General features: G+C 46.3%; 1 pseudogene; it reads right to left on the minus strand.

Annotated features, from left to right (window-relative positions):
• Positions 1–19,996: 19,996 nt before the first annotated feature.
• On the minus strand, positions 19,997–20,942 carry LOC128369164 (uncharacterized; annotated as a pseudogene).
• Between the last annotated feature and the right edge of the window lie 4,885 nt (positions 20,943–25,827).

The raw sequence follows: 25,827 nt of genomic DNA on the forward strand, positions 1-25,827 counted from the left end.
TTGCTCTAGGCACGCTCCTCTCAAACCGGTGAAGAATCAGGCTGTTTTCCAAAAAGCATCCTGGGAAGTAGAAGGGGAACTGGAAGGAGGGTTCTTGGGGAAACCTAGCCGCTGAAGTTCTGATTGGCAACCTTAAGGTAACATTGCATCACCAACGCCATGCAGACTAGAGAGAACAGACCATGGCACCCTTTCAGACTCCCAGGACTGTGTGGGCTGAGAGGAACAACTTGTGTTTTCCTGACTTCGAGCCTTATAATCGTGATGACCGTGACAAGCTTGACTGCTTTATACAAATCTTACCATGGGCTTAAGGGGGAAACCAGACTAACAGTACTGGACTGAAACGACCGACTAGAGCTCTCACACAGGAGAAGTGCAGCCGGAGAAGATATTCTGTGGTACAAAGCAATACATCTCTTCACGCGGAGGGTGGGGGTCAATTAGAGCTGCTATGTGTGTGCGCAGTGGCCACACTCAGCTGGGTATACAGTACCTGTGATTCCCCGGCCTCTGAATGCATCTGAAGTGATGGGCGTACTGATGGCATTTACTTTTACTAATACTACAGATGTGACCGATACTAACAAGTCTAAGAACATGACACACATGAAGCAGGAGGTGTGTGTTTTCAGCGACGATGCAGGAAATCCACCTACTATCTGGGACGAGCCCACTGTAATGTGACTGTGCCAGCCACTTGCGGGAGGAGGAATGGCTCCACCTCTCCGTGGCTGATGGGCGGGCCTCTCCTCGAGAAGTTAAATCTGACTCGAGAGCACGTCTCATCTGGAGGTAATAGTAGCAGTAGTCTTACAGCTATTATCCCTGGTGATGGTGGCTTTGGTAGTCTCACTGAACATGTATGGGTGTGTGGGAAACATGTGTATCAAGCGCTAAGACCACAATGGTGTGGAAAATGTTTCCTAGCTTCTCCCATTCATGACTGTCCGCAGCACTCTTACATATCACCACACACACTATAGCCATTTCTACAAATCATCTGCCAAATCCAGACAGCGCAGGGAGACAGACACTCAAGCTGTGCGCATTTCTGGTGGAGTGAAGTTTCTGGGAGGTATACTGCCATCGGTAGAAGGTTTTAATGCCATAGCATCTGAAGTGAAGGCGCTCAGAAATGAAACAACAGAGTGATAGATTGACTTGACGTGCAAAAAATAGAAAAGGAAAAGGTAATGGCAGCTATTTTTTTTCTGGCATAGTTGGAGGCATAGAGAGACAGAAATTGTGGGAGAGAGAAGGGGGTGACATGCAGAAAGCCCACTGGCCGCGACTCAAACCGGGGTCCTCTGCGTATACACACTCGACCACCTGTGCGCCAGGATTTTATTTTATTTTTTTGAAGAGCTCGTGCCGCCCCCCATGAGTCATGACAAAATGCCGCCCTGGGCGCTTGCCCAATTCGCCCATATCAGGGACTGCTACTGCCCAGTTGTCAAGACTACAAATATTTGTTAGTCATAAATTATTGATATCCAAAGTGGGTTGAATGCTTCCCAATTCATCCTTTTAAGGAGGGAGACTATGTACTAAAAGGGTTGAGGCCGTACTAGGTGCTGCTGACAACCAGGACAGCTCTAAAGGTCGAAGGCAATGGATTCATGCCACAAGGTACAGACTTGCCCCCGCAGCTGCCAGAGAGGATGTGCAGATCAATTGCAGGTAATCGGACGATTACTCATCTTTCCACTCCTGTTAGGTGGGGTGGGCCAAGTTAGGTCTGGAAGTTTCAGGAGATGGAGAGCAGGCAGGCTTCTCTGCTCGTGATATGGTCAGTTACCGAGTCCTCAAAGAGGGGGCGCCTTCTGCGGGACAGCCCTGGAGAAACAAACCAGGTAATAGACTCTGAATGCAACGAAAATGCACATGAAACTGAAAAACAAGGTGATTATGTTGACAATGAGATATTATGATTTTCGAAGCTTTGAGGAGTAGATACAGCGCCTTGGGCTGAATTACCTCTCCCTGGAGGATGACGAGGAGGAGGAGACCTCAGGTCTGTAAGCAAAAGTATTTAGTTTAATGAATCAGGGAGTCAGACAGTGGGATGCGTGATTTGTCTGAGCGTTAAACTGGGGCAGATGCATTAACCTGCTGTCTGCAGATGAAACTCAGCTTCTGTGTGTTCATGTACTCCTTGTTTCATTTTCCTTTTAGGGTCTCATTGATTCAATGATTCCAGATTTTATTGTGTGTTCCAAATTTCAAAATGACACTATTAATCACTTTAATCATTTTTGTTTAATGAAGTACACTTAAACATTTCTCTATTTTGAGTAACCAGAATTTTGGTTTATAGAGAATGTTGTAATGTGATTTTGATTTCATAAATGTGTATTTGAATGCAATGAAAAAACTGCAACTGATGAAGAGGATTTATGAGGAAGAAACTGATTAAGGATTCTAGGCCACCATGCATCGAAAGTGCTTGTAACCTCTCCATGGTGGTGACCCTTGACTGTATGTTAAGTACATGAACCCATGTACTTAGACAAAATTCACAACAGTAATTCTGATAAGAGAGAAACATGATACCCAGTAACATTAATATGTGTTCTGTTTTCACTGTCTCTACGCTTAAAATAGATTTTTGTGAAGTTTTGAAAATAACTTCATATATATTTCTCAATAATGGCTAATATTTTTTCACTGAATGCAGACCAAAATACACCAAAACAGTAATTCTTAAACTGCATTTTGTGTGGTTTTGACTATAAGATCACCCACATACATCAATGTTTACAAAACAAAATTAAAATGAAATATAAGGGATTAAGTTTAATAAAAGCTAAACTAATACTAAAACTAGGCTAAAGAGAAGAAGATCATAGAATGATAATAATAAAATTAAAATAAAGTAGATACATACATTTTAAACATCAAAACAAATATAATGAAAAATTAAAAAATACTATAAACCATTCTTAATCAAAAGCCAGGCTGAACAGGTAGGTTTTGAGTTTACTTTTAAAAATTTCAAATATGTAAATGATAACTGTGTAAATGTAAATATGTAAATAGATAACCGTGTAAACATTGTAAATACATATCTTTTGTAAATTAACCCAATGAACTTAACTTCTACAAAGCCCATCCCTCTCCCCATCTCGGACACTCAGACCATCTTTCCCTGTTCCTGACACCAGCTTACAGGCCTCTCATCTGCAGATCTAAGCCACAGGACAAGTCAGTGCAGTGCTGGACTGAAGAGGCAACACTATCCTTACAGGACTGTTTTGAGAACACCATGTGGGATTTCTTTGAACAACCAGACATTGAGCGCCACACTTTCTCTGTACTGTCATACATCAGCTTCTGCATGGACAATGTAACAATAAGGAAACAAGACAAAACATTCCCCAACCAAAAACCCTGGTTCAACGCTACTGTAGAGCACTGCTCCAGGCCAGGGATTAAGCATTGAGGTCAGGAGACAGGGAGGCCTACAGGAAGGCTAGGGCAGACCTGAACAGAGGTATCAAGGCTGCTAAAACAAAGTACAAAGAGCAGATAGAAGGCCAACTTCAGAGAAAACAGCCCCCGCTTCATGTGGCAAGGCATCTAGAACATCACAGACTACAAGCAAAGCCACAAGACCCGCTCCCCTGCTGACACCTCTCTACTGGACCAGCTCAACACCTTTTTCTCACACTTTGAAGAAGACAACAGCAGACAGGCCGAGGGCACACTGCTAACACCATCAGAACATGACCAGCCCCCCACCCTCCAACAACATCAGGTACTGCGGGTCCTGCGTGGCATCGACATCAGCAAAGCACCAGGACCAGATGGAGTACCAGGGAGGGTGCTGAAATCAGGCGCTTATCAGCTTGCTGCAGTATTCACTAATGTCACGGGGTCGTTTTGAGCAAAGGTGGCAAAGACGGCTCAGACGACAAGACTTCAGTGCAGTGTTTTTTTTTAATTCACACCAAGTCCCCTAAATGGCAGTGATGAGGGGTGGAAAAAGGGCAAAAAAAAGGAAAATACAAAAATAAGGTTACAAAAAAAAAATATTTACACAGAGATCTCCAAAACTGGCAAATCAGCTAGTCTCCTTCAATAAGGCTCAACACTTCAACAGCCAACAACCTCGCAAACAGCTCACTCCTATATACCCCCCTAGCCCCACCCCTGGGCATACCAATTAACAAATTATCCCATCTCCATGTACAGTCCACCACATTAATACACAGAGCACAGATCCATGACAAAATCCTATATATAATAAGTGGCACTAATTTCTCTCCATACAGATGATGCCAAAACCATACAAAAAAATAACAGGGCATAAATATCTGTCCATTCACCATTAATGGTTCAGTCCGTGATCACATGATCTTCTGAAGCGCGCCAATCACTACTATTAATGAGGTGACCTGGAAGTGCCTTGGTTTGGCCCGGTTCTGCAGTAATCAGAGGCAGCAGCAGCAGGTGGTAAGTGTGTTTTGTGTGTGTATGTGTGTTGCGTCGGCGCTGAGTGTGCACCCTCGTACGCCAGCAACAGGGGAAAAAGTAGTTGGGCTGTGGAGGAAAAGTTTATGGAAGTCCAGGACCATGTAAAAAAGTAAACAGTTTAACCAGCACGTCGTAGGAGGGCTGCTCTCCGTGCGCTCCCGACGCACAGAGAAGAGAGATGCACGCTGGTCGTGAGATAGATAGATAGATAGATAGATAGATAGATAGATAGATAGTAACTTTACTGATCCCTTGGAGAGGTTCCCCTCAGGAAATTTAAGTTCCAGTGCAATACCACAATAAGTACAGGTTGAATAAAAACACACAAAGTAGTATAAAAACACACATCTTACACAGTAAAAACACACATTATAAATACCGGGGAGAGTGCAAAACAGTGTGCAAATTGCAAGTATATGCATTGTAAATAAATATATATATATGTATCCATCCATCCATCTATCTTCTTCCGCTTATCCGGGGTCGGGTCGCGGGGGCAACAGCCTAAGCAGGGAAGCCCAGACTTCCCTCTCCCCAGCCACTTCGTCCAGCTCTTCCCGGGGGACCCCGAGGCGTTCCCAGGCCAGCCGAGAGACATAGTCTCTCCAGCGTGTCCTGGGTCTTCCCCGGGGTCTCCTACCAGTGGGACGTGCCCTGAACACCTCACCAGGGAGGCGTCCGGGAGGCATCCTAATTAGATGCCCGAACCACCTCATCTGGCTCCTCTCGACGCGGAGGAGCAGCGGGTCTACTCCGAGCTCCCTCCGGATGACTGAGCTTCTCATCCTATCTCTAAGGGAGAGCCCAGCCACCCTACGGAGGAAGCTCATTTCGGCCGCTTGTACCCGCGATCTTGTTCTTTCGGTCACTACCCAAAGCTCATGACCATAGGTGAGGGTAGGAACGAAGATCGACTGGTAAATCGAGAGCTTCGCCTTTCGGCTCAGCTCCCTCTTCACCACGACGGATCTGTGCAGAGTCCGCATTACTGCAGACGCCGCACCGATCCGCCTGTCGATCTCCCGCTCCATCCTTCCCTCACTCATGAAGAAGACCCCGAGGTACTTGAACTCCTCCACTTGAGGCAGAATCTCATCCCCGACCCGAAGAGTGCACTCCACCCTTTTCCGGTTGAGGACCATGGCCTCGGATTTGGAGGTGCTGATTCTCATCCCGGCCGCTTCGCACTCGGCTGCCAACCGATCCAGTGAGAGTTGGAGGTCACGGTCTGATGAAGCCAACAGGACCACATCATCTGCAAAAAGCAGTGACCCAATCCTGAGGTCACCAAACCGGACCCCCTCCACACCCTGGCTGCGCCTAGAAATCCCGTCCATAAAAATTATGAACAGGATCGGTGACAAAGGGCAGCCCTGGCGGAGTCCAACCCTCACTGGAAACAAGTCCGACTTACTACCGGCGATGCGGACCAAGCTCTGACACCGGTCGTACAGGGAACGGACGGCCCTTATCAGGGGGTCCGATACCCCGTACTCCCGGAGAACCCCCCACAGGATCCCCCGAGGGACACGGTCGAATGCCTTCTCCAAGTCCACAAAACACATGTGGACTGGTTGGGCAAACTCCCATGCACCCTCAAAGATCCTGCAGAGGGTGTAGAGCTGGTCCACTGTTCCACGGCCCGGACGAAAACCACACTGCTCCTCCTGAATCCGAGGTTCAACTACCCGACGGACCCTCCTCTCCAGCACCCCCGAATAGACCTTACCAGGGAGGCTGAGGAGTGTGATTCCCCTCTAATTGGAACACACCCTCCGGTCCCCCTTCTTAAAAAGGGGGACCACCACCCCAGTCTGCCAATCTAGAGGCACTGCCCCCGATGTCCACGCGATGCTGCAGAGTCGTGTCAACCATGACAGCCCCACAACATCCAGGGCCTTGAGGAACTCGGGCCGGATCTCATCCACCCCCGGGGCCCTGCCACCGAGGAGCTTTTTAACCACCTGTAGGAGAGCCCACACCCGAGTCCCCCGGCCCTGCTTCCTTACCGGAAGGCGTGTTGGTGGGATTGAGGAGGTCTTCGAAGTATTCATTCCACCGATCCACAACGTCCCGAGTCGAGGTCAGCAGCGCACCGTCCCCACCGTACACAGTGTTTACGGCGCACTGCTTCCCCCTCCTGAGATGCCGGATGGTGGTCCAGAATCTCTTCGAAGCCGTCCGGAAGTCTTTTTCCATGGCCTCACCGAACTCCTCCCATGTCCGGGTTTTTGCCTCAGCGACCGCCCTAGCTGCGCTCCGCTTGGTCTGCCGGTACCTGTCTGCTGCCTCCGGAGTCCTACAGGCCAAAAAGGACCTATAGGACTCCTTCTTCAGCTTGACGGCGTCCCTCACCGCCGGTGTCCACCAGCGGGTTCGGGGATTGCCGCCCCGACAGGCACCGACCACCTTGCGGCCACAGCTCCGGTCGGCCGCCTTAACAATGGAGGCACGGAACATGGCCCACTCGGACTCAATGTCTCCCGCCTCCCCCGGTACATGGTTGAAGCTCTCCCGGAGGTGTGAGTTGAAACTCTCTCTGACAGGAGACTCTGCCAGACGTTCCCAGCAGACCCTCACAATGCGTTTGGGCCTGCCAGGTCTGACCGGCATCCTCCCCCACCATCGGAGCCAACTCACCACCAGGTGGTGATCAGTTGACAGCTCCGCCCCTCTCTTCACCCGAGTGTCCAAGACATGGGGCCGCAAGTCCGACGACACGACTACAAAGTCAATCATCGAACTGCGGCCTAGGGTGTCCTGGTGCCAAGTGCACATATGGACACCCTTATGCTTGAACATGGTGTTCGTTATGGACAATCCGTAACGAGCACAGAAGTCCAATAACAGAACACCGCTCGGGTTCAGATCGGGGGGGCCGTTCCTCCCAATCACACCCTTCCAGGTCTCACTGTCGCTACCAACATGGGCGTTGAAGTCCCCCAGCAGAACGAGGGAATCCCCAGAGGGAGTGTTTTCCAGCACCCCCTCCAAGGAGTCCAAAAAGGCTGGATACTCTGAGCTGCTGTTCGGACCATAGGCACAAACAACAGTCAGGATCCGTCCCCCCACCCGAAGAAGGAGGGAGGCCACCCTCTCGTCTACCGGGGTAAACTTCAACATACAGGCACCAAGCCGGGGGGCAAGTATTGCCACCCCTGCCCGGCGCCTGACACCAGTGGCAACTCCAGAGTGGACGAGAGTCCAACCCCTCTCGAGGAGACTGGTTCCAGAGCCCTTGCTGTGCGTCGAGGTGAGGCCGACTATATCTAGCCGGAACTTCTCAACCTCACGCACCAGCTCAGGCTCCTTCCCCACCAGAGAAGTGACGTTCCACGTCCCTAGAGCTAGCTTCTGCAGCCGAGGATCGGACCGCCAAGGTCCCCGCCTTCGGCTGCCGCCCAGCTCACTACACACCCGACCCCTTTGGCCCCTCTCACTGGTGGTGGGTCTGTGGGAGAGGGGTCCCATGTCCCTTTTTCGGGTTGTGCCCGGCCGGGCCCCATGGGTGAAGGCCCGGCCACCAAGCGCTCGCCTCCGAGCCCCAACCCCAGGCCTGGCTCCGGGGGGGGGGGGCCCCGGTGACCCGCGTCCGGGCAAGGGACACGAAAGACCAACTATCTTGCTCGTCATTGGGGTCTTCTGAGCTACCTTTTGTCTGGCCCCTCCCCCGGGACCTGTTTGCCATGGGAGACCCTACCAGGGGCATAAAGCTCCCGACAACTGAGCTCCTGGGGTCATTGGGACACGCAAACCCCTCCACCACGGTAAGGTAGTAGCTTATATGTATATGTATGTATATGTACAGGAAAGTATATGTATATGTACAGGAGGTAGCAACAGGTTTTGGGTAACTGAAGGATAAGTTACGATTGTAGTCAAGTGAGTATTACATTTTTAAGTATCCAGTAATAAATAATAAGAGTCTGTATGAGTTTTCAGGTGTTACTCCTCATATGTGTCCTGTTTCCTCCCCCTGCCACAGTGGAGTTGTACAGTTTGATGGCATGGGGGACAAACGAGTTTTTGAGTCCGTTAGTGTTGGTCCTGGGGAGAAGCAGCCTGTCGCTGAACAAGCTTCTCTGGTTGGTGATGGCCGTGTGCAGAGGATGGCTGGCATTGTCCATAATGGCCAGCAGTTTGTTCAATGTTCTTTCCTCTGCCACTGACACCAAAGAGTCCAGCTTCATGTCGACCACAGAGCCGGCACGCCTGGTCAGCTTGTCCAGCCTGGAGGAGTCTTTCTTTGTCGTGCTGCCCCCCCAGCACACCACAGCATAAAACAGGACACTGGCGACCACTGACTGGTAAAACATCCATAGGATTTTGTTGCAGATGTTGAAAGATCTCAGCCTCCTCAGGAAGTAAAGCCTGCTCTGTCCCTTCCTGTAGAGGTGGTCAGTGTTCTTAGACCAGTCCAGCTTGTTGTCTAGCACCAGCCCGAGGTACCTGTAGCTGCCCACCACCTCAACGTCTGCCCCCTCAATCTGGACCGGCTGAGGGTGTGGTCTAGATTTCCCAAAGTCTATGACCAGTTCTTTGGTTTTGGAGGTGTTGAGCTGCAGGTGGTTAGCCTGGCACCAGACAACAAAGTCCCTCACCAGACTCCTGTACTCCTCCTCCTGGTCCTCCCTGATACACCCCATGATGGACGTGTCATCCGCAAACTTCTGGATGTGACACGACTCAGAGTTGTAGCTGAAGTCCGAGGTGTACAGGGTGAAGAGGAGGGGGGCCAGCACAGTCCCCTGAGGTGCTCCTGTGCTGCTGACCACAGTGTCTGATGCGATGCCCTTGAGCCTGACATACTGTGGCCTGTTGGTGAGGTTACTGGAGATCCATGAGACCAGGCGTGGGTCCACTTGCATCCTGGTCAGCTTGTCCTGAAGCAGAGGAGGCTGGATGGTGTTGAAGGCACTTCAAAAATCCAGGAATAAAATCCTGACTGTGCCTCTGCTCTTGTCCAGGTGCATGTGGGCTCGATGCATGAGGTGGAGAACAGCATCCTCCACACCAACTTTTGTCCTGTATGCGAATTGTAGGGGGTCCTGGGCATGCTGCACTTGTGGCCCGAGGAGACTGAGGAAGCCTCTCCAGTGTCTTCATCAGTTGGGACGTGAGCGCCACCGGTCTGTAGTCGTTCATCTCGCTGGGCCGGCTCTTTTTCGGAACCGGAACGATGCAGGATGTCTTCCACAGGGTGGGCACTTTCCCCAGTTGTAGACTGAGGTTGAAGACGTGCTGAAGAGGCTCTCCCAGTTCGGTGGCGCAGGACTTTAGCAGCCGGGGACACACCCTGTCCGGACCAGTTGCTTTCCTGGGACAAAGTCTCCTCAGTTCACTCCTGACCTGGTCCGCAGTGATGCAGGGAGGAGAGTGGGGTGGGGGGAGGGAGGAGGGGTCGTCTTTGATGTTGCGTAAAGGATGTACGGGGGTGGGGGGGAGAGGGGTCTGTAGTGGGGATGGGTGGGGGGAGGAGAGCAGGGGAGGGGACTGGTCAAACCGGTTGAAGAAGTTGTTGAGTTCGTTCGCCCTCCCAACTGTCCCCCCCTCGGAGCTGCTCTTGGCTTTGTAGCCTGTGATGGTTTTAACACCATTCCAGACCTCCCTCATGTTGTTGATGACGGAGCGCTTAATGCCGCCCCGTCACAACTAACATCTTCAACTGCTCGCTGCAACAAGCCACAGTTCCCACCTGCCTGAAAACTGCCACCATAATCCCTGTGCCCAAAACCTCTGCCATCACAGGGTTGAATGACTACTGGCCTGTGGCCCTAACACCAGTGATCATGAAATGCATGGAGAGACTGGTGTTGCAGCATATTAAGGCCCATATTCCTCCCAGCCTTGACCAACATCAGTTCGCCTACAGGTCCAACAGATCCAACAGGTCCAACAGATCCACAGACGATGCCACCTCCATCGCCCTCCACACTGCCCTCAGTCACCTGGAAAGCCCTAACTGAAGTCAATAAACATCAGGATGCTGTTCGTTGACTTCAGCTTGGCATTCAACTCCATCAGCCCCAGCCGACTGATCAACAAACTGCAGATATTGCAACTTGGAACCCCCTCTGTCTGTGGATCAAGGACTTTCTGACGAACAGACTTGGGCACTTCCACATCCTCCACCATCGTCCTCAACACTGGTGTTCCTCATGGCTGCGTCCTGAGTCCAGTCCTGTCCACGCTGTACACCCTGCGCTCAGGCCTGAGCATCAACGGGGAGGAGGTGGAGTGTGTCACAGATTTCCAGTTCCTCGGCCTGCACATCTCGAGGACCTGGGCTGGACTGTGAACACCACCCACATCATCAAAAAAGCCCAGCAGCGTCTCTTCTTCCTGAGAACGCTGAGGAGGAGCAAACTCCCTCCACCTTTTCTGAGGAACTTCTACCACTGCACAATAGAGAGTGTCCTTACTCTCGGATGCACAGTGTGGTATGCCAGCTGCACTACAGCAGAGAAGAGACGGCTGAATAAAGTCATCAAGACAGCGAAGTGGATCGTTGGCTCCCCACTCCCACGCCTAGAAGAGATCTACTTGAGATGTCTCCTCCGGCGGGCCAAAAAGATATAGAATGATCCCATTCACCCATGTCACTCTCTGTTCACCAGACTCCCGTCTGGCAGGCTCAGAGTAATGCAAGCCTGTACAAACAGACTCAAACACAGCTTCTTCCCCATGGCGGTGAAGAGACTGCTGCAGGAACAATGAACATACTGCAATTTTACCTGCACTTTAACTTGTTGTTGTTCTTGTTGTTACTTGATTTTTGTACATATTTTTAGATATGTTATTTATTTAATACATATATATTTATAGTTATACCGATTGTAACTGCTACAAGGATTGCTGCCAAATGAAATTTCATTGTATCTTATGTGCAATGACAATGAAGAAGAGCTGGTGACTCGGACTTGCGACTCGTACTCGAGTCGCTCTTAAGTCGCACTACACATTGACTTCAGACTCGACTCGGACTCAACCTCAAAAGACTTCAGACTTGACTCGGACTCGAGGCTGGAGACTCGCAAATTACCATTATTGTCATGTTATCATTTATATTCTCATTATTTATTATCTGTCATTCGTCTTCTCTGTTTGCATTTGGGAAGTGATCTCTGGCTGTGACTGAGGATGACAGTAAACACCAACATCACGCATGCGCCGCGTGTACGTGCGCATTTCGAGCAGAGCCCGTCTACTACTGTAGTGACTTGGTTTTAACAAAAACAAACAAACCCTAAGCCACAATGAGGGGCTGCTACCAGGATAACTAATTGACACGTCATCACAGGCTCCGTGTAGTAAATCAAACATCAGTAGCGTACTTATGCTCAAAAAATTTATTTATTCACTACATTCAGCCATGCGGCCTTCACGAGTCTACATACACTTAATCATAACTTGTATGCAAAACAACAAAAACTACATTAATGGCGGCGACGGCAAAGACAGTGACAACGGTCAAAGAACTGTGTGCTTCTCCCAGTAAGCAGCACACCTGGCGAGCTCCCGCCCCTTCCTCTACTTATAAGGTTTCACCTGCTGCCACTTAATGCACCCTCAATGCACCACCTGCTGTGGCGAACAGGGAATTACATGACACACAAAGTATTACAAATACAAATGGCTCTAACACACCGGCCCCTAATTGAATGGCCACTGACATTACAATTACCTTTACATGTGAACAAATAGAGCCATAACTTAAGTGACATGCATATAAAGTGAATCAAACCACAAAAAAAACAAAAAGAAAAACAAAGCAAATATCTGTATAACCCCTTTTTTTACTGTAATGGAAATTCTTATTATTCATCTTGTCTGAGCAAATGAGTAGTTATGTTACTTGATTAGATGTATGTGTGTGCATCATAATCTGTTGACCATGCCATGAAATGCTGATTTAATGAATATCATTGACCTTTGATGGAACATCATGTGTGTTATAGTCTACTGATTAACTATTGTACTGATTGTATACACGTGATGACGTGCCTATTGTGATGACATTGTTCTGTTGATAGAACAATGTCTTCCTTTCTATGATAATGTATTGTATATAATCTGACTGTTTACTCTGCTCCGGGCTCGCTTTTTCATCTCACGGTTGAGACAGAAGGAGTCCGTCTGCAGACGACTGAATAAACTAGAGAAAGACAACGTTACCGGCTTTGTGCTTATTGATAAATAAAAATTGCCAGAACATTTGGCGTTGTCTGCAGGATCACCCGTGAGCCGGCGTTCGGGACTCAGCGCTGCAGGTTAAGTCTGTACAGCTGGAGTCTGGGACTCCAAAACGCCCCAAACCTCCCTGTCAAAGAGGGTAGAGAAGTGGGGGACCTGACACGTGAGAACCGACGCCCACTCACTGGCGTGATCGAGGAACTTTTTCCTGGCACACAACCTTGTCTTTCTGGTGAGTACAATCAGTAATAATAGATCCTCGCCACCGAGGGTGGGTGTAATAGACGTATTAACAGGGCAGGTGCTTACCGCTGTAGGATCGCTGAAGCTTCGGGGGGTCTGGGACCTTAGAGACTGTAGCAGACAGTCCGTGTGCACATTAAAAAAGCTTTGAATGTTACCATCAACGATCGTTTAGTTTTAGGTTTAAAGTTCTAAGAACATAGGGGTATAGAATATTTTTACTTTTCACTCTACTTGTAAAAAAAAAAAAAAAAAAAAAAAAAGTGAGGAGTTTAGTAAAAATAACACAATTAAATTAAAAAGAAAACTTTAGAGAAAACTAAGAGTAAAATATCTACACTAAATTAACTGAAGTAGCAATAAATAAATAAATAAAAAATCCAAGGTCCTTACAAATCCACCTAAAGAGAAGAAGCAACTAAAAATCTAAAACAAATTTTATTTTTTTTGCCACAATGGTTTCTAACAACACCAAGGGTAAAACAACTGTAAATCCACCTATAATGTCTTCTCCCAATATTAGGTTTATGATCACAAAATATGGTGAACAATGTACTGACCAAATTGGAATCTGGGTTCAAGAGTGTGGGTTTCCAGTTACGGGCAGTTTTAGCCTAACAGAATTAGAACAATTAAAAATCTAACTAACAGTAAAAGAAGAAATCAGTCAGTCAGTCAGTAAAAAAAAAAAAAAAAAAAAAAAGGGGAAAATGTTTATGCTTGTTGGGTTGATGAAGCCAACACCAGGGATAGAAGACAGAAGGCAGGGAAAGCTACACTAACCTCTACATCTCAGTGCCTCAAACTAGATCCTGATCTGGACTCTGCTCTGCCCAGAAGACAGCCAGCACCAGCTGTGGACCAACGAGGAGCAGCCAGCGCTCCGGAAATGATGACCATCACAGCCAATTCCATGCCCAAGGGTGGGAAGACAAAGACTTCCACCTCCACCATACGCTACAAGATATTGTGCACTGCACACATTCCCCCATCAATGGGGGAGAGGAGTTTGCAACGCAATTGGACATTTTCTGTCAACAATTCAGACCATCTGAATGAACTGAAGCGACGAGGACATCACAACAAGGGACAGGGCAGGCCGTGGGACAACTGACGCTTGTTTCACGTGTGGAATGATGGGACATGAGACTAAAGACTGTTCGAAAAACAAGGAAAATGAGAACGAGGTCCCACATGAGACAGAGGCTGATTGACTGGGGGTGGAGCAGAGGACAGTGACAGACACATCTGGTTATGACGCAAGGGCTGAGACGGCAGATCACTCCACACAGCAGATAAGTAGAAATGCATCCACTGACATGCAAAACACAACAGAAATAGACACATATGGCAAGCAACAGCTTATCTCACCAGCCATTCAACAGAATTATTTTGTTTTGGTTTGTTTTGGTTTTATTTGTTTTGGTTTCCACTTCCCAATGTATTCTTGTAACAAGGATTCCCCAAACAAATTCCTTTGTCAGATATGGTAGGGAAGACCTAATGTCAACAACACACTGACTTCATGACATCACAAGGCCTCCACTGCACTACTCACATCTTGCAGGGAGCAGACAGAGAGTTTGAGGAAATATGGTATAGGACAGATCAGGACAGACACACACTCAGACTAAACTGGTTATATTGGACCCATAATCGATGTGCTGTGTCAGTAACTCTGTCTAATCCATCTTCTAAAACTCTGTTCAGGATACCACACTCCAACCCCCATGTTTCACTGGTCAAACCCAAAACTAAAAGGTGGGAGGACTTGGGACCTTGGATTGCAATGAGGCCTCCGGGTGGGGAAAAACATCAGATCCTGATGTTGATTTCCATCCGCTTCTAAAGGTGCACCGAAAAAGATTTTCTGCTGTAGTGACTGCGGAAAAGACTGTTGAGCTCATTCCAGACACAAATTTCCAAACAACCATAGAGGTAAAAGATTTCTTTGATTCATTTTTCGGCAACCACATTTTCATAGAAGACGTCTCTGAAATTCCTGAGCTAAGTCAGGTACCATCATGTTTATGGGCACAACACAAATATGATGTAGGACTGATTAAAGATGCCAAACCAGTTGTGATCACACCAAAATCTTTGTATAGGCCATGCAAAATCAACATCCTTAAAGCAGGAGTAATTGTTACATATTAAAAATCTCCTGTGCGAACACCAATTTTTCCCGTAAAGAAAATCAGAGATGCTGAGCAACCCAATAAGTGGAGATTTGTACAGGATCTGCAAGCAGTAAATGCAGCAGTCCAGGCACGCACCAAATATACCAAATCCACACACAATTCTCTTTCGAGTTCCATCTGACAGTAAATGGTTCTATGTTTTTGATCTCGAAAATGCATTTTTTTTTTTTTTTTTTTTGTATCCCAGTGGATAAAGAGCCAATTTTGGTTTGCTTTTCAATTTGAGTCCAAAATGTACATTTTTTCTAGGCTCTGTCAAGATTACACTGAATCTCCAACCATTTTTAATGCAGCATTAAAAGACAATCTAAATTCACTCAACTTACCAGTTGGTAGTATTTTTTTTTGCAATATGTGGATGATTTAATGATTTGCTCTCCCACACAGGAAGCCTGTGTACAAGACACACTCGCTCTCCTGAACCATTTGGCTGATAACGGTCACAAGGCCAGTTTGTCAAAACTTCAGTTTGTTTTCAAAATAAGTCACTTTTCTGGGTCATGTGATCACAGCAGAGGGCAAAACCCTCTCACCCAAACGAATTGAAGCAATCCAAAACATTCCACAGCCTGAAACAAAGAAACAGGTAATGAGTTTTTTTAGGAATGACGTCATATTGCAGACAGTGGATCCCAAAGACAAAGTTATTTAGACACCTGAGGCTGTAAAAGCCTTTGTGGAGTTGAAATTGGCATTACAATCTCCTCCAACATTGGGCCTTCCGGATTGCACTAAACAATTCACAAAGACTGTTGACGGACAGGGGGGGTACATGACTTCCATATTGACACAAGACCATGGGGGACGACAGAGACCGGTAGCTTATTTCTCATCAAGACTTGACTCGGTTGCTACAGGACTTCCTACATGTCTAAGAGCTGTGGCAGCTTCAGAAAAAGCTGTGATAGCTTCACGTGACATTGTAGGCTATGCTGATCTCACCCTACTGGTGCCACATGCGGTTTCAATGATTTTGCTTGAACAGAAAACTTCCCACCTGTCAACAGCAAGGTGGCTCAGATATAATACAATTCTGCTTGATATGCCTAACATAACTGTTAAAAGATGCAATGTTCTTAACTCTGCAACTCTTCTCCCTACACCAGATGATGGACAACCACACAACTGTGTGGCAGTAATAACTGAAGTTTGTTCCCCCAGACCTGATCTGCAGGACACACCTCTGCAGAACGCTGACCTGGATCTGTTTGTGGATGGCTCAGCCTCGAGAAACTCAACAACTGGTAAAAACCAAACGGGCTTTGCTATTACAACATTACATGACACAATTGTTGCACAGCCACTTCCCTCAAATTATTCTGCACAAGCAGCAGAATTAGTAGCGCTGACAGAGGCTTGCAAGATTGCAGCTAACAAAACAGCCAACATATATACTGACAGTAGATATGCATGGGGAGTGGTACATGATTTTGGCCGCCTTTGGGCCAATAGAGATTTTTTAACGTCAACAGGCAAACCTATAGCCCATCATGCAATGGTTGCTGCACTTCTCGATGCTGTCCTCCTTCCAAAACAGGTTGCTATCTGCAAATGCCAAGCACACACAAATAATGACGATTTTGTTTCACAGGGGAATGCCAGAGTTGACGCTGCAGCCAAAACAGCGGCACAGCTAGATAACACTAACAATAACATTCAATGTCTTGCTATTGTTAACTCACCACTGACATCCACAGTTGATTTGTTTGACCTACAGGCCAGAGCCAGCCCTGAAGAGAGGATGGCTTGGAAGAAAGCAGGCCTAATGGTAGACCTTGTCTACCCAAATACTTATTTCCTCATTATGCTAAGTTGACACATGGGGGATCATGTGTCAAAAGGGGGAATGATGAGTGAAATACAGAGGTATTGGTTCACAAAGGGTTTCTCTAATTTCTCCCAAATATTTGTCAAAGTTGTGTGATCTGTGCTACTAACAATGCAGGCAGAGGCGTCCAGATGCAACAGAATGCGCATCCACCACCACAAAAACCTTTTGATCACTTACAAATGGATTTCATTGAGCTAACGCCTAGTGAGGGAAAGAAATACTGTTTGGTTTTTGTTGACATGTTTTCTAAATGGGTAGAAGCTTTTCCCACTTCTAAGCAGGACTCAGCAGCAGTAGCCAAGGCTCTAATCAGAGAAATAATTCCCAGATGGGGAATTCCAGGTAAAATCTCATCTGACAATGGTACACCTTTCGTGAGAGCAGCCCTTAAGAGCGTGGGTGAGTATTTTGGCATTGAAATGAAGCAACATTGTGCTTATCACCCAGCCAGTGGGGGGGGCTGTTGAAAGAGAGAATGGTACATTGAAAGGAAAATTGGCTAAATGTTGTGAGGAAACTGGTTTAACTTGGACAAAAGCACTACTGATTGTTTTGATGCACATGAGAGCTAGGGTCAGAAGCAGAAATGGCCTTAGCCCATTTGAAATCCTCTTTGCACGACCTATGAATACAGGAATTGGACCGGTCAAAAGGCAACTCCCCCACACCAGCCAGTGTGAGGATGAAATGTTACGTTATTGTGCAAACCTGTCTTCTGTGCTTTCTGATATTCACAAACAGGCTAAGGACGCCCTACCAAAAGCCACAGAGAAAAAACTACATGACCTGGAATCTGGAGACTGGGTCGTAGTGAGAGACCTGAGGAGAAAGAGCTGGAGAGCACGCAGGTGGAACGGACCTTTCCAAATCCTCCTCACCACGGAAACAGCAGTAAAGGTCGCGGAGCGGGCCACCTGGATACACGCCAGCCACTGCAAACGGGTTCCTGAACCCACGGACGAGACACCATCAAGCGTGCAGAGCATCAGTAAGTGAACCAACACTTTCCCCCGCCTTGTACTGAACGTGAAGGAGGGGTGTGGTTAAAATAGGAACCACACGTTTCTAGTACACTGATTACGGGGGTAAGCTGAGGCACCACGGCTGATGCAATGACGCCAACGAATATACAGTGGCGCTGGAGGGGTGACAGATGTAGAGGAATTTGCAGTATATTCCTGCTCACTGTCATCATCGTCCTGCTACTGCTCCTGCAACAAGACACATCTCAGCCTGAACAACAACAGGAGGGGAAAAACTCAAACAGCAGCTGCAGAACATCCAACTGCAGAAAGAAGAGAGAATTGTTGCCTGAGTTTACTCATCCCCTACTGAAGCCTGAGGAAAATTCTTGGTACGCTGTAGTACTATCGACAGGGAATTACATGACACACAAAGTATTACAAATACAAATGGCTCTAACACACCGGCCCCTAATTGAATGGCCACTGACATTACAATTACCTTTACATGTGAACAAATAGAGCCATAACTTAAGTGACATGCATATAAAGTGAATCAAACCACAAAAAAAACAAAAAGAAAAACAAAGCAAATATCTGTATAACCCCTTTTTTTACTCAGAGGTCACTATATCTCATATTTCTAATTGCTTGTGGCTTCCTGCAATAAGCAAAGCTTACTGATAGGTCTTTCCAATACATTGGTCTTTGTCTGGAGTCGTACAGAGCATACAAATCCCTTTTTATCTGGAAAGGTTTCCAAGATTCTGCCCAGAAGCCAGGATCCACGAGGAGCTGCAGCATCCATCACCATGACGATGTCTCCTGGAATGAAATTTCTCCTTTTCTGATTCCATTTCTGGCGTTCTTGCAGCAGGGGGAGGTATTCCTGCACCCATCTTTTCCAAAACAAATCTGCAATGTACTGAACTTGTCGCCATCTCCTCTTCACATATACATCGTCCTTGTTAAACAGCCCAGGTGACATGACTGGTTTCCCTTTCATCAGAAGAATGTGGTTAGGAGTGAGAGGCTCAAGATCAGTTGGGTCGTCTGAAAGCTTAGTGAGGGGTCGACCATTCAATATAGACTCAACCTCACATAAGACTGTATGAAGACCATCATCATCCAAGGTTTGCAAGTGCAGCACAGAAGTGAGAACTTTCCTCACCATTCTGATAACACGTTCCCAGACACCACCATGGTGTGATGCTGAGGGTGGGTTGAAACTCCACTTGATGCCATCCTGCAACAAAACTCCCTGTATCAGTTTGTGATTAAACGATGATAGTGCTTCCTTCAATTCTTTCTCCGCTCCCACAAAATTTGTTCCATTATCTGAGCGCATAGTGAACACCTGTCCTCTCCGACTGATGAACCTTCGAATAGCATTAATACATGCATCAGTGTCCAGAGATGGCGCTACTTCCAGATGAATGGCTCTGCTTGCAAGGCAGGTAAAGATGACGCCATAACGTTTGCAGAGACTTCGACCTCTCTTTACCTCCAAAGGCCCGAAGTAATCTACTCCAACATTTGTAAAGGGGGGGAGATCAGGAAGAAGCCTTTCCTTTGGTAGGTCCGCCATTTTTTGTTCGCCTACTTTTCCTTTATATCTCCTGCAGAAGTTGCACTGCGATATGATTTTCCTCACAGCTGCATTGGAATTTGTTATCCAAAACCTGTTACGCAGCTTTGCCAGTGTGTGATTTCTTCCACTGTGACCCACTTGTTGATGGATATGTTTTAATATGAGAGTAGAGATATATTGATCTTTGGACAGAATGAGTGGATGTTTAGTCTCTTCTGGTAGAGCAGCTTTACTTAACCTTCCTCCTACCACTAGAAGTCCATCCTGCAGACATGGATCAAGCTTATACACTGAACTGTTTTTTGACACAGATATTCCAGCTGATAGGGCAGCAATTTCCTCTTTAAACCTTTTTTGCTGACTGTAATGAATGATGGCCATTTCAGCATCGATGAGATCCTCAGCTGACAACATCTGGCTTTCCGTGGCTCTTTTGACCATCTCCATCTCCAGTGACACATTAATAGCTGATCCATCTGTCTCCTTTCTGTGCAGGTCAAGAGCATTTCTCCTTTTGTTTCAACTGGAACAGAATTTTCTTCCATTTCAGAAACCATGCCACAGCCACTTTAAGTTTCCTCCAATCCGAAAAGTATGACAAGAGCTGATCTGTAGCAGTCTGAGAGCCTTGAGCAATGATGGTGTTTACTGTAGCTTCTCTTTTGACCTCCAGATCATCATCTGCAATTGCGACCTCTGTGATGTCTACAGGCCAATCCTTTTCTGGGCCAAGGAGAAACTTCGGGCCCTCAATCCAGACACCTCCATTCAGCAGATCTCCAACCTTCATACCTCTGGAGGCAAAGTCAGCAGGGTTGTCGTTGGTATTAACATACCTCCACTGAGAGACTTGAGTTGCATCTCTAATGGTGATTACTCTATTTGCCACAAATATGTGGAAACGCTTGTCCTCATTCTTGATGTACTTGAGCACTGCAGTGCTGTCTGTCCAAAAGGTTGATTGATCCAGTGGCAGCTCCAATTCAGCTCTCAACATCTACCCGCACAGCGAGAACTGCAGCCGCAAGCTCCAAACGAGGAATGGTTACAGGTTTTAAAGGGGTAACTCTTGCCTTACCCAGCAGGAAAGAAACATGGACCCCCTCGCTGTTTTCAATCCTGAGGTAAGTAACCGTACCAAAACCATCTTGACTGGCATCCGAGAAGTTGTGCAGCTGTGACTTTATGGGCTGTCCAAAGTCTTTGGGCTTAATGCATCGCTCAACTTTGAATGCTGTTAACCCTTTTAGATCTTCCAGCCACCTTTTCCACTGCCGGCCAATTTCCACAGGTATGTCATCATCCCATCCGCAATGTCTCCGACAGAGCTCCTGCAACATGACTTTGGCTGGGAGGGTTACTGGGGCGAGAAAGCCCAGAGGATCATAAACCGAGCTTATTACAGACAACATTCCTCTCCTGCTCTGTGGTTGTTCTTTCATCGCCATTTTGAACTTGAATGTGTCCGACTCCACACACCATTGCAGCCCAAGAGCTCGTTCGACTGGAAGCTCATCTCTATCCAGATCCAATTTTTTCCAGTCTGTGGCTCTGTGCTCCTCCTCAATGGTTTGCAGTACTATCCGGCTATTACTAATCCACTTCGTCAGAGTAAAACCTCCCCTTTGACAGATTTCAGTGAGACTCTGAACCATGGCAACTGCCTCCTCTTCTGAGCGCAAGCTCTTTAAACAGTCGTCAACATAGAAGTTTCTTCTAACTGTTTCCACCACCCCCAGTGAGAAGTTAGCCTGGTTGTCCTGTGCCGTTCTTCTAAGTGCATAACTAGCACAACTTGGAGAGGAGATTGCCCCGAATAGATGAACTGTCATTCTAAATTCCTCTGGTTCTCGGCTCACATCGCCCTCAGGCCACCACAACAAGCGTAGGAAGTTTTTGTCCTCTTCAGCCACTCTAACCTGGTAAAACATGGATTTGATGTCCCCCATAACCACCACTGGCTCTTGTCTGAATCTGGTGAGAACACCCAATAGTGAGCTAGTGAGGTTCGGCCCTTGTAGCAGCTGGCTATTGAGTGAGGTTCCTTTAAACTCAGCTGAACAGTCAAACACAACACGCAATGTACCTTTTTTAGGATGGCGTACACCATGATGGGGTATGTACCAGAGTTTTCCATGTTCACCTTCCAGCTGATGTTGAGGCACCTTCTCTGCATAACCATTCTTAATTACATCGCTGAAGAAGCTGGTGTATTCTTTATGGAATAGCTCATCTTTCCTGAACTTCCCCTTTAATCCCATCAGCCTTTGTTTAACCATAGAAAGGTTATTAGGAAGTGTGAACTGGTCCTTTCTGAAGGGAATTTTCAAGCTATAATGTCCATCCTGTAGTTGTGCTGACTCATCCATAACTTTCAGGAACCTCATATCCTTTCTTGATGCTCCTTGTTCCTCTGAACTTCGTTCATTGAAGTCATGACTGTACTGGTTGCTCAGCATCTCCTCTAGCTTACAGACAGAAATCCTATTGACAGCAGCCACTGAGAAACCTGTTTCAGGCATGCTGTTCTCTCCATCTCGAAGGGGACCATTAACCACCCAACCAAGTACAGTACGTATTGCATATGGACCATCCTCTTTGCTGTTGATGACCTCCCACGGTTCCAATACCTTGGGAGCATTGGTGCCAATCAACAGATCAACATCAGCATCGATGCAGGGGATCTGTACATCAGAGAGATATGGCCATTTTTGCAATTCTTCCTGTGTAACAATGTTACTGGTAGTCACAGGCATTTTATCTTGAGTGAGGACTTCAGGGAGACTGTAAAAGCTGTTACTGCCTAGACCAGCCACCTCCAAACCATTCAGTGCGCTAGTTGGAACAACCTTTTCCTGTCCCATAGTCCGCAACAGGAAACTAGCTTTCCTACCAGTGATGTTTAACCTTTGCATAAGCTGTTCCGAGCAGAAGGCAGCCGTACTCCCAGGATCCAGGAAAGCATAGGTTTGTATTATCTTGCTTCCTCTGATGGATTTGATCTGCATTGGCAAGATAGACAAGATGCTATCCTCCTGTCCGGCCCCTGTGTGTCCACAAGTTTCTGAGACAGGTTGGTTAACATGTGCTGTGCCCTTAGTGTGTTCACTTCCTGTGCTGGTTCTTGTCTTTCCAGAGATATGAAGCACTGTGGGATGACTCTGGCCACACTCTTTGCAAGTTAAGTGCCTGCCGCAATTCTTGCTCATGTGTCCACTACACAGGCAACCAAAGCACATCCCCTTTTCCTTCAAAAAGTCTATTTTATCACAATGCTTCTTCTCTTTCAGCTTTGGACACTCTTCCAGCTTGTGAGACTGAGAGCAACAGACACATGCTTCCCGGATGCTTCCCTTAGAGTCTGACCTTTGTGGGGCTGAGCATGCAGTTCCATGTCCTTTACCTGCATCAACAACTGTAACTGCAGAAAAGCTGTTACCTCTGACCTGGTTGAACTTTGAGTGTGGTTTGAACTTGTTAACACTCTTTAACACAGGTGAACCAATTGCAGTGTCTTGGATGTCCCCAAAGAGTGGATCAGAAATGATTTTAACTTGGCATTCAATGAATGAGACCAGATCCTTAAAACAAGCTCTGCGATTGCACCTCTCCAGTATTTCATGTGCGTGTGTCCTCCATTTTTCTATGTATTTAAACGGAAACTTTGTCATGATTGCTCTCATGTTAGTTGGCATGTCCAGCTCCTGCACATATTGAAACTCCTCCATTACATTACAACAACTTCTCAGAAATAAAGAAAAAGCTTGCAGTGCTCCCACGTCCTCTGCCTTCACTGCAGGCCAAGCCAGAGCCTTCTCTATATAGGCTGCACCAATCTTGTATTGGTTTCCAAAGTGCTCTTGGAGAAGCTCTTTAGCCAGGTCATAGCCTCTATTAGGAATCACGTGCTGACAACTCCTCACCAGTTCTCTAGGCTGACCTCTTGTGAACTGCTCCAAAAAATAAAGGCAGTCAGCTTTGCTAGCCTTTGATTCCACGCTATGTTCAAAAGCTATCATGAAGGTTTTATATTGAAGAGGATCACCGTCGAAAACTGGAATGTCTCGAGAGGGCAGGGACATTAAACGTTGTTGTTGAACCAGAGCTGCGGTTATTTCATTTTGTCGGTGCATAATGGTGAACAGATCTCCTTGCTGCTGTTGCTCCACTGATGCAGGCTGCAGGCAGGGTTTGCAGTACATCTCCATAATGCATTGTTCCAGATATTTCAGCTTGTTTTTCCTCATAGTGTGCGCTTGAGTCCTTCCAAAAACTGCTTTGTGGCATTGCACTCCAATGAGATGGTTTAAATGAGTCTGCTGCAGGATTGAGTCCTGATGATTTTGGATTTTGTTTTTCAGCCCTTTGCACATATGAACTCATCCCATCTGAACACACTTTTTTGTTACTTCCACATTCTGAGGCTGCTTGAAGGACTGCTATCTTTGCAGTAGATGCAGCTATTTCAGCATCAATTTCAAGCTGCTCCCTTTTTCTTCTCAGCTGCTCCTCCTGGGCCTCTAGAGCATGTCTTTCCTTTAAAGCTGCAGCTCTAGCAAGAAGAGCAGCCTTCTCTGCTTCAGCTTTAATGCGAGATGAATTTGTGGTTTTGTCACTTCGATTACTACCTTTGCTGCATGTGCTTTTTCGGTGAGAACGTTTACTGGGAACATTTGATATGCTATCATCAGGATGAACATCATCAATTTCATCACCATTTGCCAACCATTTCTCAACCTCAGCAATGAAATCATTTTCAACAAGCATTTTTGCAGCAAACCAAGTGTCATGTTTTTCACGTTCGTCAATGGACATTAAAGGCAACAAAGCCACATGCGCATCTTTGGCTTCCCCACACAAACCAAAATTTTTTCCAGTGTATTTTTCACCTCTTTTGCATTACCCCTCTGCTTAAGCTCTTGAGTTACATTTCTTAAGGTTTTAATCTTACTTAATTTTCCTTTTCTTACATTTTGTAATGTTTCCACCTTTGCAACAAGAGCTTTGTGTGTTAATGTAATTGGTCGTTTACTTTTTACAGATTGTACCTCATTAACATTTTTCTCCTCCGCAGAGGTTGCAGCAACCGCTTCCTCCGCGGCAGCCACGTCAGTTTTACCATCCATAATGTCCAATTTCACAACACAACGTACATCTAAGATGAAAGCGACAGAAAAAAGTTCAAGTTTATTGCGCAGTCAATAGTGTCATTTAGCGACCAATGCATTGGGATTACGCTCGCAAAGTTGTGTCACAAAGTAACATGTGACACAACTTTGACACACAAAGTATTACAAATACAAATAATAAAAAAAAAAAATACAATACTGTATTAGAAACTCTCTGATTTCAAGACAATGGCGAGTGAAAGAAGCCCAACAGGATCGTTACATTTGGCTACAATGCCTTCACGCAGTCAGCCAACAAACGGACAGCAGTGTGCAATGTGTGCAACAAGAAGATTCAAGATTTTGGTTCAACCACTTCAAACTTCATCCGGCATCTGAAAACGCACCCAGAACGGTCAGTCATTTGCTAATGTGAAAGACGTTAAAATTAGCAATTAGCTCTCAAACGAATATTAACGTTACATTCTTGCTGCTGGCCATATGATGTGACAGGCTGAGTTAACATTTCATAACGGTGTGCCAGAAGATTATTCTGTGACATTGTCTTAAGTTAAGTTACAGTACAGTCACCCAGTGGCGTTTTATGTGTAAAAATTAGTGGAGCACCTACACATTTAATGCTTTATAAAAGTCATACCCAAGCAGCCTATTCTAGATATCAAGAAGGATATTTGTCACATATTGAGAGAGAGAGAGAGAAAGAGAAAGAGAGAGAGGGGGAGGGAGAGAGAGAGAGAGAGTCATACTGTAATAACCATAACGGTTATTTCTTTTATTGTATTTTACAGCATTGTTAAAAAAAACTCTTGTTAAAGAAAAATACAGTTATGAAATTGAAACAATCCTTTGTATTTTTTCCACATCACATTGCTGTAGATTCTAGTGAAACAATCATCAATACTGTCTTATATAGAGGATTTTATAGCTTATAGAATTTGAATTTGATTTAGTGTTTGCGAGAGACTTGAAACTTGTCTTGGACTCTTAACCAGAGACTTGAGACTTGACTTGGACTTGACCCTCAAAGACTTGAGACTTGACTCGGACTCTCACTCAAAGACTTGAGACTTGACTTGGACTTGCAAAAAATGACTTGTGAACACCTCTGCAATGAAGCTTCTTTATTTACTTTATCCTTATCTTTATCTTTACAAGACCTTATTCTGTTGAGCTGCGCATTACTCCTGCGCTTGATGAA

The sequence above is a fragment of the Scomber japonicus genome, chromosome 12 (assembly GCF_027409825.1).
Source record: "Scomber japonicus isolate fScoJap1 chromosome 12, fScoJap1.pri, whole genome shotgun sequence".
NCBI classification, from domain to species: Eukaryota; Metazoa; Chordata; class Actinopteri; order Scombriformes; family Scombridae; genus Scomber; species Scomber japonicus.